At 49.2% G+C, this 15,015-nt stretch overlaps 1 pseudogene; it reads left to right on the plus strand.

Moving 5' to 3' along the window:
- Positions 1-8,325: 8,325 nt before the first annotated feature.
- LOC147117494 (large ribosomal subunit protein eL33 pseudogene) lies at positions 8,326-8,622 on the plus strand (annotated as a pseudogene).
- The last annotated feature ends 6,393 nt before the right edge of the window (positions 8,623-15,015 follow it).

Below are 15,015 nucleotides of genomic sequence, written 5' to 3' on the forward strand. Positions count from 1 at the left end.
AAGGAAGCGCTAATACCCACGAGGACAGCGGGGAGTAAAAGCAGCAGCGTCGGGGGCAATTAAGGACCGCTGGGAGGCGAGAACGGCAACAGCGCGGTAATCGCCATTGTAGCCAGCGGGGGAAGAAGCCAAGTGCGGGAAGCCACCATTTTAGTCGGCGCAGGAAGAAGACAAGCGCAGGAAAAGCCGCCAAGCGCGGGAAGCCGCCATTTTGGAAAAAAAAAAATACTTAAAGAAACTTACAAGGATGCCAAAAATGGTAACATCACTGCTTTTGATAGCGATGTCGAAGATTGGGCCACTTATGTGGAGCGTATTGAAGTTTATTGTACAGCAAATGAGATACCGGCCGAAAAGAAAGCACTAACCCTATTAAACTCGATGGGTGCGAAGACGTACGAGTTATTAAGGCAGCTTGTAACACCAGATAAACCGGCGGATAAGACTTTCGCGAATATTGTTACTATCCTGCAAGAGCATTTAAACCCCATGCCGCTGCTGATAGCGGAACGATTTAAATTTTACAGAAGAACGCAGCTGAAAGAGGAAAGCAACGCTGAATTCTTAATTGAACTGCGCAAGCTATCAAAGTACTGTCAGTTTGGTACAGGACTAGCAGATGCTCTGAGAGATAAGTTCGTGTGTGGACTATTAAAAGAAGGAACTCAGAAGCGACTGCTAGAGGAAAAGGACCTTACGCTAGATAAAGCTGTCACCATTGCAGCATCGCACGAGGCGGCAGCACGAGGCACCGCGGAAATGCAGCTAAGGCCATCGGAACTCAGCACCAATCAAATGGCATTGGGTGCAGTAAAGTGCTATCGTTGCGGAAGGACAACGCACGATCAGAACCAGTGCTGGTTCAAAGATCAAGAATGCAGAAAATGTGGCAGACTCGGTCACACAGCGAAAGTATGCCGGTCAGGAAAGAAGACCAGCAACAAAAGGTCACCACAGAAGAAGTACAAAAAAGTACACAAGGTGACAGAGAACAGTTCGGATGAACAGAAGACGGATTCAGACTCCAGCAGTAAGGAACTGGGTTGTCTAAGAATACATAATGTGGGTAACACAGCAGACCACCAAACTATTTGGGTTACACTCCAGATAGCAGGAGTCCAAGTGAAGATGGAATTGGACACGGGATCGGCATTGATGGTCATGAATAAGCAAGATTACAAAAGGTTATTCTCACACATTCCCCTAAGGGATACGGAGATTGTATTAAAAACATACACGGGGCAAAGAGTGTACCCCATCGGAAAGATAAAAGTAAAGGTGGTCCACAAGGGTAAGGAAAGCAAAGGAATGGACTTGTATGTGTTACCTGAGGGAGGTCCACCACTACTGGGACGGGAATGGATCAGGAGAATAAATATGGACTGGCATTCCTTAAAAGCACTAACTGTAGATTCCGGTAAAAAGGACGATGTCAAACCTAAACGATTGTCCAGAATATTGGACGATGCTAAGGAGGTGTTCCAACAGGGACTGGGAACACTGAAAGGAATTACGGCAAACATCAAGGTTGAAGAACATGCAAACCCGAAATATTTCAAAGCCAGACCGGTACCTTATGCGATACGACCTGCTGTGGAAGCTGAGCTGGAAGGGCTAGAACGTTCAGGAGTACTGTCAAAGGTGGACTGGAGCGAATGGGCCACGCCCATTGTTCCCGTCATGAAGCGTTCATTGAGCAACAAGCCGGGGGAACCGGGGAAGGTTCGCATCTGTGGCGATTTCAAGATCACTGTTAATCCGGTTCTTCACACGGTGCAATATCCGCTTCCGCGGATTGAGGATATCTTCGCTTCGTTGTCTGGCGGGAAACACTTCACCAAGATAGACCTGGCGCAGGCATACTTACAGATGGAAGTTGATGAAGCGTCACGCCAGTATCTCACGATCAACACGCATAAGGGCTTATATCGGTATAATAGACTGGTTTTTGGAGTGGCATCGGCTCCAGCAATTTGGCAGAGGGCCATGGAGCAGGTATTACAGGGAATTCCTGGCACACAATGCTATCTGGACGACATTCTTATTACAGGAGATGATGATGAGGAACACCTTGCTAATTTGGAACAGGTGCTCACCAGATTGAAAGAGTATGGACTTCGAGTTAATCGCCAGAAATGTGAGTTCTTTCAGAAGCGAATCTCGTACTGTGGTCACGTCATTGACCAGGAGGGGCTTCACAAGTCACCTGACAAGATCGAAGCTGTTGTGAAGGCTCCCGCTCCGGAAAATGTATCCCAGTTGAGGTCGTTCCTAGGGTTGATTAACTATTACCATAAGTTTCTGCCAAATTTATCCACGGTGCTACACCCGCTGAACGCTCTTTTACAAAAGGGAGTGCCATGGAAGTGGAGTGAGGACTGTAAGCGGGCTTTTCACAAAAGCAAGGCATTGATCACCTCTAAGGAACTGTTGGCTCACTTTAACCCAACGCTGCCTATTCATTTAGCTTGTGATGCTTCTCCATATGGTATTGGGGCAGTGCTATCACATAAGTTGTCAAATGGCTTGGAAAGACCAGTCGCGTTCGCATCCAGATCATTGACCTCCACTGAGCGCAACTATGCTCAGATAGATAGGGAGGCTCTCAGCCTCGTGTGGGGAGTCAAAAAATTTAATCATTACCTGCAAGGCCATAAGTTTATGCTGCTGACAGACCACCAGCCGTTGGTTTCCATTTTTGACCCTAAGAAGGGTGTTTCGGTGATGACAACGCAGAGGCTCCAGAGATGGTCCCTTTTCCTAGGGGCACATCAATATGAGATCGAATTCAAAGGTACAAAGCAACATGGTAATGCTGATGGGCTGTCGCGCCTGCCACTACCTACAGCGGAAGAGGCACCAACAGTTGACCCTGTTGAGTTATTTCACTCGACCATCATCGAATGTTTGCCAGTCACCAATGCAAGTATTGAGAGGGAGACCAGGAATGACCCGACACTGTCTCGGGTCTACGAATTGACAGTGAAGGGATGGCCAGCACATGGCGAACGACTGTTACCGGCATTCTCAGCCAGACGAGAACAGCTGTCCGTTTGTCAAGGAACATTGATGTATGGAGCAAGGGTGATTATTCCTCCTAAATTAAGGGAGAGAGTTCTAAAGGAACTGCATGAAGGTCATCTGGGGGGAGTCAAGATGAAAAGCCTTGCTAGGGCTTATGTGTGGTGGCCAGGTATCGACAAACAAATAGAGGATCTGACTAAAAGCTGCTCAGGTTGCCAAAAAGTTCAAAATGCACCTCCAATTGCACCGCTGCATCCATGGGAATGGCCTTCAACCCCATGGCAACGTGTACATATTGACTTTGCAGGTCCATTCATGGATTCCATGTTTTTGATAGCGGTAGACGCACATTCTAAATGGCCAGAAGTGATTAAGATGGCGACCACTACCTCGGAAAAGACGATCGCAGTTCTAAGAATCATATTTGCAAGAAATGGATTGCCAGAACAGATATGTTCAGACAACGGACCGCAGTTCGTGTCAGAAGAATTCCAGAAATTCATGAAGAAGAATGGGGTGAAACACTATACATCTGCCCCATATCATCCGGCTACAAATGGGTTGGCCGAGAGATTTGTACAAACGTTCAAAAAGGCGATAAAGGCCATGAGCGAAGACCATATTCCACGACAACACAAGGTGGACAATTTCCTAATGGCATATCGAAACGCCACACATGCAGTGACAAATCAAAGTCCTGCCATGATGTTTTATAACAGGAGGTTGCGGTCCAGGTTGGATTTGTTAAAACCAAATGTGCGTAGGGAAGTCGAAAACAAACAGTTCCAGCATGTAAATAACAAAACCACTCGGAGTTTCGAAATAGGACAACCAGTGTTAGCCCGGGTCTATAAGAATGGGAAATGGCAATCTGGAACAATTCGTGCCAGACAAGGACCCCTGATGTACACGGTAGAGATTGGTGAAAACGTAATACGACGTCATGCTGACCAACTTGTAGAATCGAGAACAAGGGTCGAACCCATGGCGACGGCAGAGACACCAGTGGAAGAAATTATTGAACCTGTAGCATCTACCTCAAACGCGAACGTACATGAGGATGTTCAAGCCATAAGAGATCAATTAGAGGAGTCACCCCAGCAACCAGAATCAGAGACCCCTGAAAGGCGTTATCCAACTCGGATCAGGAGGCCTCCTCAGAGACTGAATCTTTGAACAGTTGCATGAAAGTTGTACAGGTAGACTATCCTTTATCCGAAAACCTCGGGACCAGCCGTGTTTCGGTTTTCGGAGAATTTCGGATTTCGGAAGGTGGGTCGGCAGGGGTCCGCGGTGGGGTCGGCGGGGGGTCGCGCGCACGACTTACGCTGATGCGCAGCGTAAATCGTGCGCACGACCCCCCGCCGGCCCCCCCCGCGGACCCCCGCCGGCCCCGACCCCCGCCGACCCCCCCGCCGACCCCCCCGCGGACCCCCGCCGGCCCCGACCCCCGCCGACCCCCCCGCGGACACCCGCCGGCCCCGACACCCACCGACCCCCCCGCCGACCCCCCCTGACGCCGACCCCCCCGCGGACCCCCGCCGACCCCGACCCCCGCCGACTTACGGTCGGGGTCGGCGGGGGTCCGCGGGGGGGTCCGCGGGGGTCGGGGCCGGCGGGGGTCCGCGGGGGGGTCGGCGGGGGGGTTGGCGGGGGGTCGTGCGCACGACTTACGCTGACGCTCAGCGTAAGTCGGCGGGGGTCGGGGTTGGCAGGGGTCCGTGGGGGGGTCGGCGGGGGTCGGGGCCGGCGGGGGTCCACGGGGGGGTCGGCGGGAGTCGGGGCCGGCGGGGGTCCACGGGGGGGTCGGCGGGGGGGTCGGCGGGGGGTCGTGCGCACGACTTACGCTGACGCTCAGCGTAAGTCGGCGGGGGTCGGGTTCGGCGGGGGTCCGCGGGGGGGTCGGCGGGTGTCGGGGCCGGCGGGGGTCTGCGGGGGATCGGTGGGGGTCGGGGCCGGCGGGGGCCCACGGGGGGGTCGGCGGGGGGGTCGGCGGGGGGTCGTGCGCACGACTTACGCTGATGCTCAGCGTAAGTCGGCGGGGGTCGGGGTCCGTGGGGGTCCGCGGGGGGGTCGGGGCCGGCGGGGGTCCACGGGGGGGTCGGCGGGGGGGTCGGCGGGGGTCGGGGCCGGCGGGGGTCTGCGGGGGGGTCCACGGGGGGTCGTGCGCACGACTTACGCTGGACTTACGCTGACCGAAAAAACCTTCGGTTTTTAGAGGGTTTCGGTTTTCGGAAGTCCGGATAAAGGGTAGTCTACCTGTATATATGTTATCCATGTTATGTTTAAATTGGGGTGTACACTGTTAAGCTAAAAAGGGAGGAATTGTGGTGTATGTAACCTGTACCACCTTAAGAGAACTACCTTAAGAAGATGGACTACTTTCTCTTGCTACTGTATATTGTAGTACCGGTGGTGACCACACCGGTATATAAGCTCTGTGTAGTAATTTGTAAAGCAGTTCAGCCCTGACCTTCAAGTAGTAAAGACCTGTTTAAGTTTTTCCTGTTGTCTGTGTCCAGTTATTTAAAATAAGTATATCTAGAACACACAGACTCAACAGATACCATTTAAATAAATGACAGTAAGCTCTGGTTTACTCCTTTTGTAAGAATAATAAACTACTGTAATAGAAAGTACTGCCTATTATAACTTACAAAAGCCCTGGTGTCTGAGTACAACCTAGGATTATACTGTGTCATTAAAAACATTTTAACATTTTGTTGAAAAGCTATGACCTAGTGATGTGAAAAATCCCAATCCAGTGTCCCCTTTCATTATTAAGTAATTCATAGATTCATAGAATGGTTACAGCACAGAAGGAGGCCATTCAGCCCATCGAACCCGTGCCGGCTCTCTGCAAGAGCACTTCAGCTAGTCCCACTCCCCAGCCCTTTCCCCCTAACCCTCCAAATGTTTTTCCTTCAGATACTTATCCAATTCCCTTTTGAAAGCCATGATTGAGTCTGCCTCCACCACCCTTTCAGGCAGTGCATTCCAGATCATAACCACTCGCTGTGTAAACAAGTTATTCCTCATGTTGCCTTTAGATCTTCTGCCAATCACCTTAAATCTGTGTCCTCTGGTTCTCAACCCTTCTGCCAATGGGAACAGTTTTTCTCTATCTACTCTGTCTGGACCCCTCATGATTTTAAACAACTCTATCAAATCTCCTCTCAACCTTCTCTGCTCTAGGGAGAACAACCCCAACTTCTCCAGTCTATCCACGTAACTGAAGTCCCTCATCCCTGGAACCAATCTTTTCTGCACCCTCTCTAAAGCCTTCACATCCTTCCTAAACTGTGGTGCCCAGAATTGGACACAATGCTCCAGTTGAGGCCGAACCAGTGTTTTATAAAGGTTCATCATAACTTCCTTGCTTTTGTACTCTTTGCCTCTATTTATGAAGCCCAGGATCCTGTATGCTTTTTTAACTGCTTTCTCAACCTGCCCTGCCACCTTCAATGATTTGTGTGTGGCGGTTCCACTGGGTGTCCCTTACACATATAATGTATAATAATTAACTTTAACCTAACTGTATGTATATTACTTACTGTTTGGATCGTTGCCCCTTTAACTTACCTGTGGGGGCCGTTGCCCCTTTAAGACACGCCCTAGCGCGCTGACGTCACGTCACGCATTACGTGATGTACGCGCAGCGGCCGCCGGCCCAACTCGGCCTTCCATGACGGCCGCCGGCACAGCCTGGCCTACCGCGACTTCGGCCTCAACGGCCAGCTTCCGCACCAGGTGAACGCGCTGACGTATCGGCGCGGGTCACGTGACCACCCCAAGCGCAGGCTAATGTGCTAACGTCAGGACGCAGTCACGTGACACCCGAAAAGCGGGAAAACACGACTGAGCGTGATGACGTCATCAAGCTCTCCCGAGAACTACGGACTCAGTCCTCGTGGAGTCCCCGTCAGAGAAAGACCTACCTCGCATTGCCCCTGTGTAAAGCCAGCTTACCTATTGTATTTCGTAAGTTCCAGTTAATAAAGAACTTAGTAATTATTCATCTGAAGTTGAACTAAATTATTTAGTAGGCATTCGTCCCTCGAGGTCAACACGAATACCTACAATTGGTGACCCCGAAACCGCAAACGTTTTTTGCGGAAGAAGAGCAGCCAACAACACCTACAACGACGTGAATACGGGAGCTCATCAATTCCCACACTACAATTGGTGACCCCGTATCCGTGAACGTTTATCATGGAAGAAACACACAACCTGAACCTCGTCTTCACAGAAGACGACCGACGAACAACAGACTCCGTGGACGGTTTTCACGGAGGAAGCACGCAGCCTGAACCTGGCGACCATGTCTTTGCGAATGTATTCGCAAAGGAAGCACGCCTGGAGGCGATCCCGTTTTTCACGGACAAAAAACAGCCGGACCTCGATTTTGTGAACGTTTTTCACAAAAGAAGCACGCCATGGAAGCACCAGCCGTTTCGCTATCGCTGCCGCAATTCAGGGAGAAACAACCGCCCTCGTGCTTTGGAAAGGTAGAAGCCCAGTTCACCGGGAACATCGACGCGGAGCAGACCACGCATTTGCTCACTGTCCCCGTGGTCAATTTTTCTACCGCCATGCGGGTCGTCCGCCCCTACGTCCAACGCAACGGCAGGTATAAATCTCTCCAAGCACGTGGTACAGCACGTTCGGGCCCACAAGATCGGAGCGTGCCCGGCGGGGATACCACGAGGATTCACCCCCGCGAACCACGAGGACTCGCTCCTCCCAAAACACGAGGACTCGCTCCTCTCGAACACAAGGACCCAACCCTCGCGAACCACGAGGACCCATCCCTCGCAAACCTCGGGGACCCATCCCTCGCAAGCCATGAGGATCCACCCCTCGTACAACACGAAGACTCGTTCCCTGCCGACGACGCACCAGCCCGTCGGCCTGCTGGTTGTGTTACCTATCATTCTTGCCGGCGAGTAAGAGAAGCGTGCCGCCTTCTCGGCAGTAGTTTCACTAAGTCAACAGAAACAACAAGCAGTGTTGCTGCCCTTCCGGCAGTTTCCCCCCACCGAAAACAACGACGACCCGGTCCATCCCACCCTTTCTCTGGTCCATCAGCACAAGGGTCCGGAAGCGATTCCTCTCCATAGAGCACATGCTAGAAACAGGTTTTAAGCTACAGAAGGTCGAAAGCCTGCACTCTGATTTTAACGACCTGACAAGCGCCGAACGAATAGCCTTCCTACAGGAACATTGAAAGAAAACCTACCGAAAGCAGGTTACTATTCCTTCTACTGTTTCATTACTGATATCAGGCCTTGTAATATCCATATGTTCTGCAAAACTGCGTTTACTGGCTATAAACGAGGCTTTTGAAACCAAAGAGAGCACACTGCTCTCCTGGAGATTGAGGGGGTTTATTGCCGCGATGAAACAGAATTATACCTGGACAAGAGATGTGCCTACGTCTACAAAGCAAAGAACAGCACTGTCACTCCTGGTGGTAAACCACACAAGACTTGTGCTCATTGAAACAGTGGCATGGTCCGTGCCAAGTTCAGCAGTAACCTGCCTACCAGGGCTATGGGGCACAGGATTCATGCAAAGCTGTACCCTTCAAGGACTTGAAGCACAGCTGCACGTCAATTGACAATAAATAGCAAATGTTTCCAAGTCTACCTGGTTAACTTCCAGTTCCTTTAGCACCGCAAGGCACAGAGTTTAATGTAATGTTGAGATGAGACATCACCGATGACTACTGTCCGCTCTACTATATGAAATGGCGTTCCCGGAAGCCTCTCAGCGATTTAATGAAATGAAGGTGACCATTTTCTTCGGAAGACACACATGGAACATTAATTGCCCAAAAGAACAACCACGTAGCAGTCTCGCTCAGTGAATCCTTCAGGTTGGCTTGTTTGGGAAATATTGGAATGAATCCACAGCTCAGCCTCCTTACACCATCGCTACAGCCAACGAGACTCACAAACCATCCTTTTTAGGATCTGCCTTTGACATGCGTGTGATTGATAGCCCAGTCCTCAACAGACAAGTAGAACAAGAGTCAGAAACGGAGCTCAAGATGCACACCCCCTTGCTCAATTGCTTCCTCAATGTTGCTGCCTCACCAGCTATTAGTTTCAAACACTTTGGCAGGGGCAATCAAGGGGTAAAATTGTTGCGTCACCGTGTGGACAGTAGCTCTTCCAATTGCCTTCCTAATGAAGAACTCGATTTGGTCACTCCCATCAGTGAAGAGGACTCCAAAAAAAATGAGGCTCAACACAGGCCCAGTGAACCTTTTAGTCCTACTATCATCCTAAAAGCTCCTCACAGCTTCGAAGCATCAGAAATTCAAAAACGAAAAAGGGACAATCCTTGCTATTTACAGTCAAACACCCAAGGAAACATGTAAACAACTACTAGAGTATTCTTTGACGAGTTACAACTCCCTGTATCTTCACTCTCTGTTGTGTTACCGTCGTAGCACTACGGCACACACCATTCCGTGCGTTCCAGTCTCCTGCAGATTTCGCCAGACTGGGGACTTTGTGTTTTTCTTTTTTCGCTAACGTCAACAAAGCCATAATCCACGCCTGCCCGGCTTGCAAGCCACCATGAGTTGGCCAGCATATTTTTATATCGCCCGCCTGACCATCAACCGCCCATCGTCGTTACGGCACACCAGGTACGATCGTCCACCTCCATGACACGGCCCGCTGTTTCACCCAGGTGCCCGTTCGAACCATGGGCTGCAGAGGTCGTACGTCTCCACGGTCCTTCGCTTGACGGATACGTTTTATTCGCCTTGACGCGCGTAAGGATCTGCTTATGACCAGCATCTTCAGACCTCGCCCACCAAGTCGAGACAGCACACCCACTGAGACCACCTGCTCGTCAGACCATCTCATCTTTGGACTTTCGTTAAAGCGAATTCTGGGAGGGCGCATGTGGCGGTTCCACTGGGTGTCCCTTACACATATATAATGTATATAATTCACTTTAACCTAACTGTATGTATATTACTTACCTGTTTGGGCCATTGCCCCTTTAACTTACCTGTGGGGGCCGTTGCCCCTTTAAGACGCGCCCTAGCACACTGACGTCACGTCACGCATTACGTGATGTATGCACGGCGGCCACCGGCCCGACTCGGCCTTCCATGACGGCCGCCGGCACAGTCCGGCCTACCGCAACTTCGGCCTCAACGGCCAGCTTCCGCACCGGGTGAACGCGCCGACGTATCGGCGCGGGTCACGTGACTGCCCCAAGTGCAGGCCAACACGCTAACGTCAGGACGCGGTCACGTGACACCCGAAGAGCGGGAAAACGTGACTGAGCGTGATGACGTCATCATGCTCTCCCGAAGACTACGGACTCAGTCCTCGTGGAGTCCCCGTCAGAGAAAGACCTACCTCGCATTGCTCCTGTGTAAAGCCAGCTTACCTACTGTATTTTGTCAGTTCCAGTTAATAAACAACTTAGTAATTATTCATCTGAAGTCGAACTAAATTATTTAGTAGGCATTCGTCCCTAGAGATCAACACGAATACCTACATGTGCACATATACCCCCAGGTCTCTCTGTTCATGCACCCCCTTTAGAATTGTACCCTTTAGTTTATATTGCCTCTCCTCGTTCTTCCTACTAAATGGTATCATTTTGCACTTTTCTGCGTTAAATTTCATCTGCCACGTGTCCGCCCATTCCACCAGCCTGTCTATGTCCTCTTGAAGTCTATCACTATCCTCCTCACTGTTCGTTATACTTCCAAGTCTTGTGTCATCTGCAAATTTTGAGATTGTGCCCTGTACACCCAAGTCCAAGTCATTAATATATATCCAGAAAAGCAGTGGTCCTAGTACCGACCCCTGAGTAACCCCACTGTACCTTCTTCCAGTCCGATAAACAACCATTCACCACTACTCTCTGTTTCCTGTCACTTACCCAATTTCGTATCCATGCTGCCACTGTCCCTTTTATTCCATGGGCTTCAAGTTTGCTGGCAAGCCTATTATGTGGCACTTTATCAAAAGCCTTTTGGAAATCCATACACACCACATCAACCACATTGCCCTCATCAACCCTCTCTGTTACCTCTTCAAAAAACTCAATCAAGTTAGTTAAACACGATTTGCCTTTGACAAATCTGTGCTGGCTTTCCTTAATTAATCTACACTTGTCCAAGTGATTGTTAATTTTGACCCTGATTATCGTGTCTAAAAGCTTCCCCACTACCGAGGTTAAACTGACTGGCCTGTAGTTGCTAGGTATAGCCATACAGCCTTTTTTGAACAAGGGTGTAACACTTGCAATTCTCCAGTCCTCTGGCACCATCCCTGTATCTAAGGAGGATCGGAAGATTATGGCCAGTACCTCCGCAATTTCCAACTTAACTTCCCTCAGCATCCTAGGATACATCCCATCCAGTCCTGGTGACTTATCTACTTTAAGTACAGACAGCCTTTCTAGTACCAAATCTTATCAATTTTTATCCCATCCAGTATCTCAACTACCTCCTCTTTCACTGTGACTTTGGCAGCATCTTATTCCTTGGTAAAGACAAATGCAAAGTATTCATTTAGTACCTCAGCCATGCCCTCTGCCTCCATGCTTAGGTCTCCTTTTTGGTCCCTAATTGGCCCCACCCCTCCTCTTACTAACCTTTTACTATTTATATGCTTATAGAAGACTTTTGGATTCCCTTTTATGTTAGCTGCCAATTTATTCTCATGATCTCTCTTTGTTCCTCTTATTTTCTTTTTTACTTCCCCTCTGAACTGTTTCTATTCAACCTGGTTCTCACTTGTATTCTTAACCTGACATCTGTCATATATGTTCTATCTATTTGTAATACAGTACATTAAAATTCTCGTATATAGTGCTCATTTCCTGTAGGTGTCACACTTAATTCCTGTAACACTTTCGTCAAATAATGAAGCATTTTGGGAGTACCTTCACCACATGGACTGTGGCAGTTCAAGAAGAAGGCCCACCACCACCTTCTCAAGGGAAATTATGGATGAGCAATAATTCCTGGCAGCGATGTCCATATCCCAAGAATGGACATGAAAAAAATCTGCTCAATCTCAGCTTCTAGAAAAACAACACTTGACACATTCTAGAAACCTCCAGCAACATTCCCCAGGACTGCCGATCTTTACGCTCTATATAACAAACTGTCAATTACAAGTACAGTTATATAACAAGCCTTGTTTATGCCCAGACAAGGAAAAACTGTGATTTTGAAAACAGAGTTTTTACAAAATATGTTTAATTTTCATTTACAAAAAAAAGAACAGTATTTATTCCATAAACTCATAGTTCAGGTTTGTTAATATGGATAGATGAAAATATCTGTAAAAAAAAGATACAAAATAAAATGAGTAAACACTAAAGAGACTTCAAAAAAATCTGAAACTATTTTCCAGAAATATAAGTTTTCTAATTTCTACTATAAAGAAGATACACTCTAAGAATTGTGCCACATACTGGAATGATAAGCAATAAAATCCTTCTCTCCGCTGACTGTAAAATCAATTGCATGTGAAATAAGTTAAGGTAGTTGTAGTGTATGTGCTTTAAGTCAGAACTACTTTTTACAGCTCCTGTATACTGTAGTACCGGCAGTGACCACACCGGTATATAAGCTGTGCGCATGCCTCTGTATCCCAGTCTAGAGATGACCCTCCTCCAGTAAAGACCTGTTATTTGTTTATGTACAGCAACCGTGTAATTATTTATCCACTGAACCACGGATCTAACAGTGGCGACGAGTGTTGATGCGAATCTACCTGCAACATAAAAAAATATATATAGTCGAGTCCAGCAACACGGGCGTCAACCGCGAGCAACCGCCCAGCAGTCAGGCAGAGATCCAACTTCGCTGGGGAGGCTGTGGAGAGCCGGGCTTGGTTCCCCAGCCACAACGAGCAGTAAGAGACCAACGACAGGTCCAGAGCAGACCCTTCCTGAGCAGCGGCGGCTGGAGCCGACCGACGGCAGAGAGAGAGAGCCGGGCAGCGTCAACGGGGTAAGAAAGAGGGTGAAGAGAGCAGGGCGCAGCCGGGGGTTGATCACTGAGCGGCGTCGAGGAAAAATACTGCAAACCGGAGAGAGAGAGGGTAAGAAACAGCCGGGTTCTAGACTGAGCGGCGTCGACAAATATCAAGAGAGAACGCGCAGAGCACAGCCAGGGATCACGGGCTGATCATGGTCCACGGGGCGAAGCAAGGGGAGACACCATTGAGCCGCGGAGAAGCAGGGAGAGCGCGGGAGGCGCCATTGAGCCGCGGAGAAGAAGGAAGAGCGCGGGAGACGCCATTTTGTGAAGCCGCAGCGGAGAAGACGGGCGAGTGTGGGAAGGAAGGAAAGCGCGGGAGACATCGTTTTGTGCCAGCGGAGAAGAAGGGGAAGCCTGGGAGGCGCCATTGGGGATAGTTAACGCACAACCAAGGATGCCGAAGAGTGGCAGTATCTCTACATTTGACAATGAAGTCGAAGATTGGGCGACATATGTGGAACGTATTGAGGTGTACTGCAGGGCGAATGAAGTGCCAGAAGCTAATAAAGCACTGGTTCTGTTAAATTCCATGGGTGCAAAAACTTATGGGTTACTGCGAAATCTAATAACCCCAGAGAAGCCGGTAAACAAGAATTTTGAAAGCATAGTAGAAATCCTACAGGACCACTTAAACCCCATACCGCTGCTGATAGCAGAATGATTTAAGTTCCATAAAAGGAACCAACACAAAGATGAAAGCAATGCTGAGTACCTAACGGAACTGCGCAAGCTATCGAAACACTGCCAGTTTGGAGCGGGACTAGCAGACACGTTAAGGGACAAGTTTGTGTGTGGGCTACAAAGTGAAGGAACCCAGAAACGGCTTCTATCAGAAAAGAACTTTACGCTGGACAAAGCTTTAATATGGCAGTATCACACGAAGCAGACGCAAGGGGTGCTGCAGAGATACAACGGAGACCGCAAGAATATGGCACCAATGAAATGACCTATGGAACAGGGAAGTGCTATCGCTGTGGCAGAACAACACATGACCAGAAAGATTGTTGGTTCAAGGACCAAGTGTGCAGACAGTGTGGGAAAGCAGGACACATAGCAAGAGTCTGCAGGTACATAGAAACATAGAAACATAGAAGATAGGAGCAGGAGTAGGCCATTCGGCCCTTCGAGCCTGCTCCGCCATTCAACGAGATCATGGCTGATCATCCAAACCCTAGCACCCAGTCCCTACACCGACAGCCATCCCACCCAAGCCCTATCCCCATAACCCCATGTATTTAATCCCCCCTAACACTAAGGGTCAATTTTTTTATCATGGCCAATCAACCTAACCCGCACATCTTTGGACTGTGGGAGGAAACCGGAGCACCCGGAGAAAACCCACGCAAACACGGGGAGAATGTGCAAACTCCACACAGACAGTCACCCGAGGCCGGATTTGAACCCGGGTTCCTGGCGCTGTGAGGCAACAGTGCTAACCACTATGCCACCATGCATCTGGGAAGAAAATCAACAGTAAGAAATCTCCACAGGAGAAGTACAAAAAGGTACACCAGGTGATGGACAGTGGTTCAGACGAACAGAAAAGTGACACAGACTCCGGAAGCAAGGAGCTGGGTTGTCTGAAACTACATAATGTAACCGAAATGGAGGATCACCAGACTATCTGGGTTACACTCAAGATAGACGGAGTCCAAGTGGAAATGGAATTGGACACAGGGTCAGCTCTAACAGTCATAAATCAAAGAGACTACAAGTGGCTATTTTCACACATACCCTTGAAAGCTACAGAGATTGTCTTGAAGACGTATACGGGGCAAAAAGTCTACCCCAAAGGAAAAATAAGGGTGAAAGTGACATATAAAGGTCAGGAAATACCTAAAATGGATATATATGTATTGCCAAATGGAGGACCACCACTGCTAGGACGTGAATGGATCCGGAAGATACATTTAGATTGGCATTCCATACAGGCACTGAAGGTGGAGGCCAAAAAGGAT

Source organism: Somniosus microcephalus, chromosome 5 (genome assembly GCF_052327205.1).
Source record: "Somniosus microcephalus isolate GS21.2 chromosome 5, FLI_Smic_1.0, whole genome shotgun sequence".
NCBI classification, from domain to species: Eukaryota; Metazoa; Chordata; class Chondrichthyes; order Squaliformes; family Somniosidae; genus Somniosus; species Somniosus microcephalus.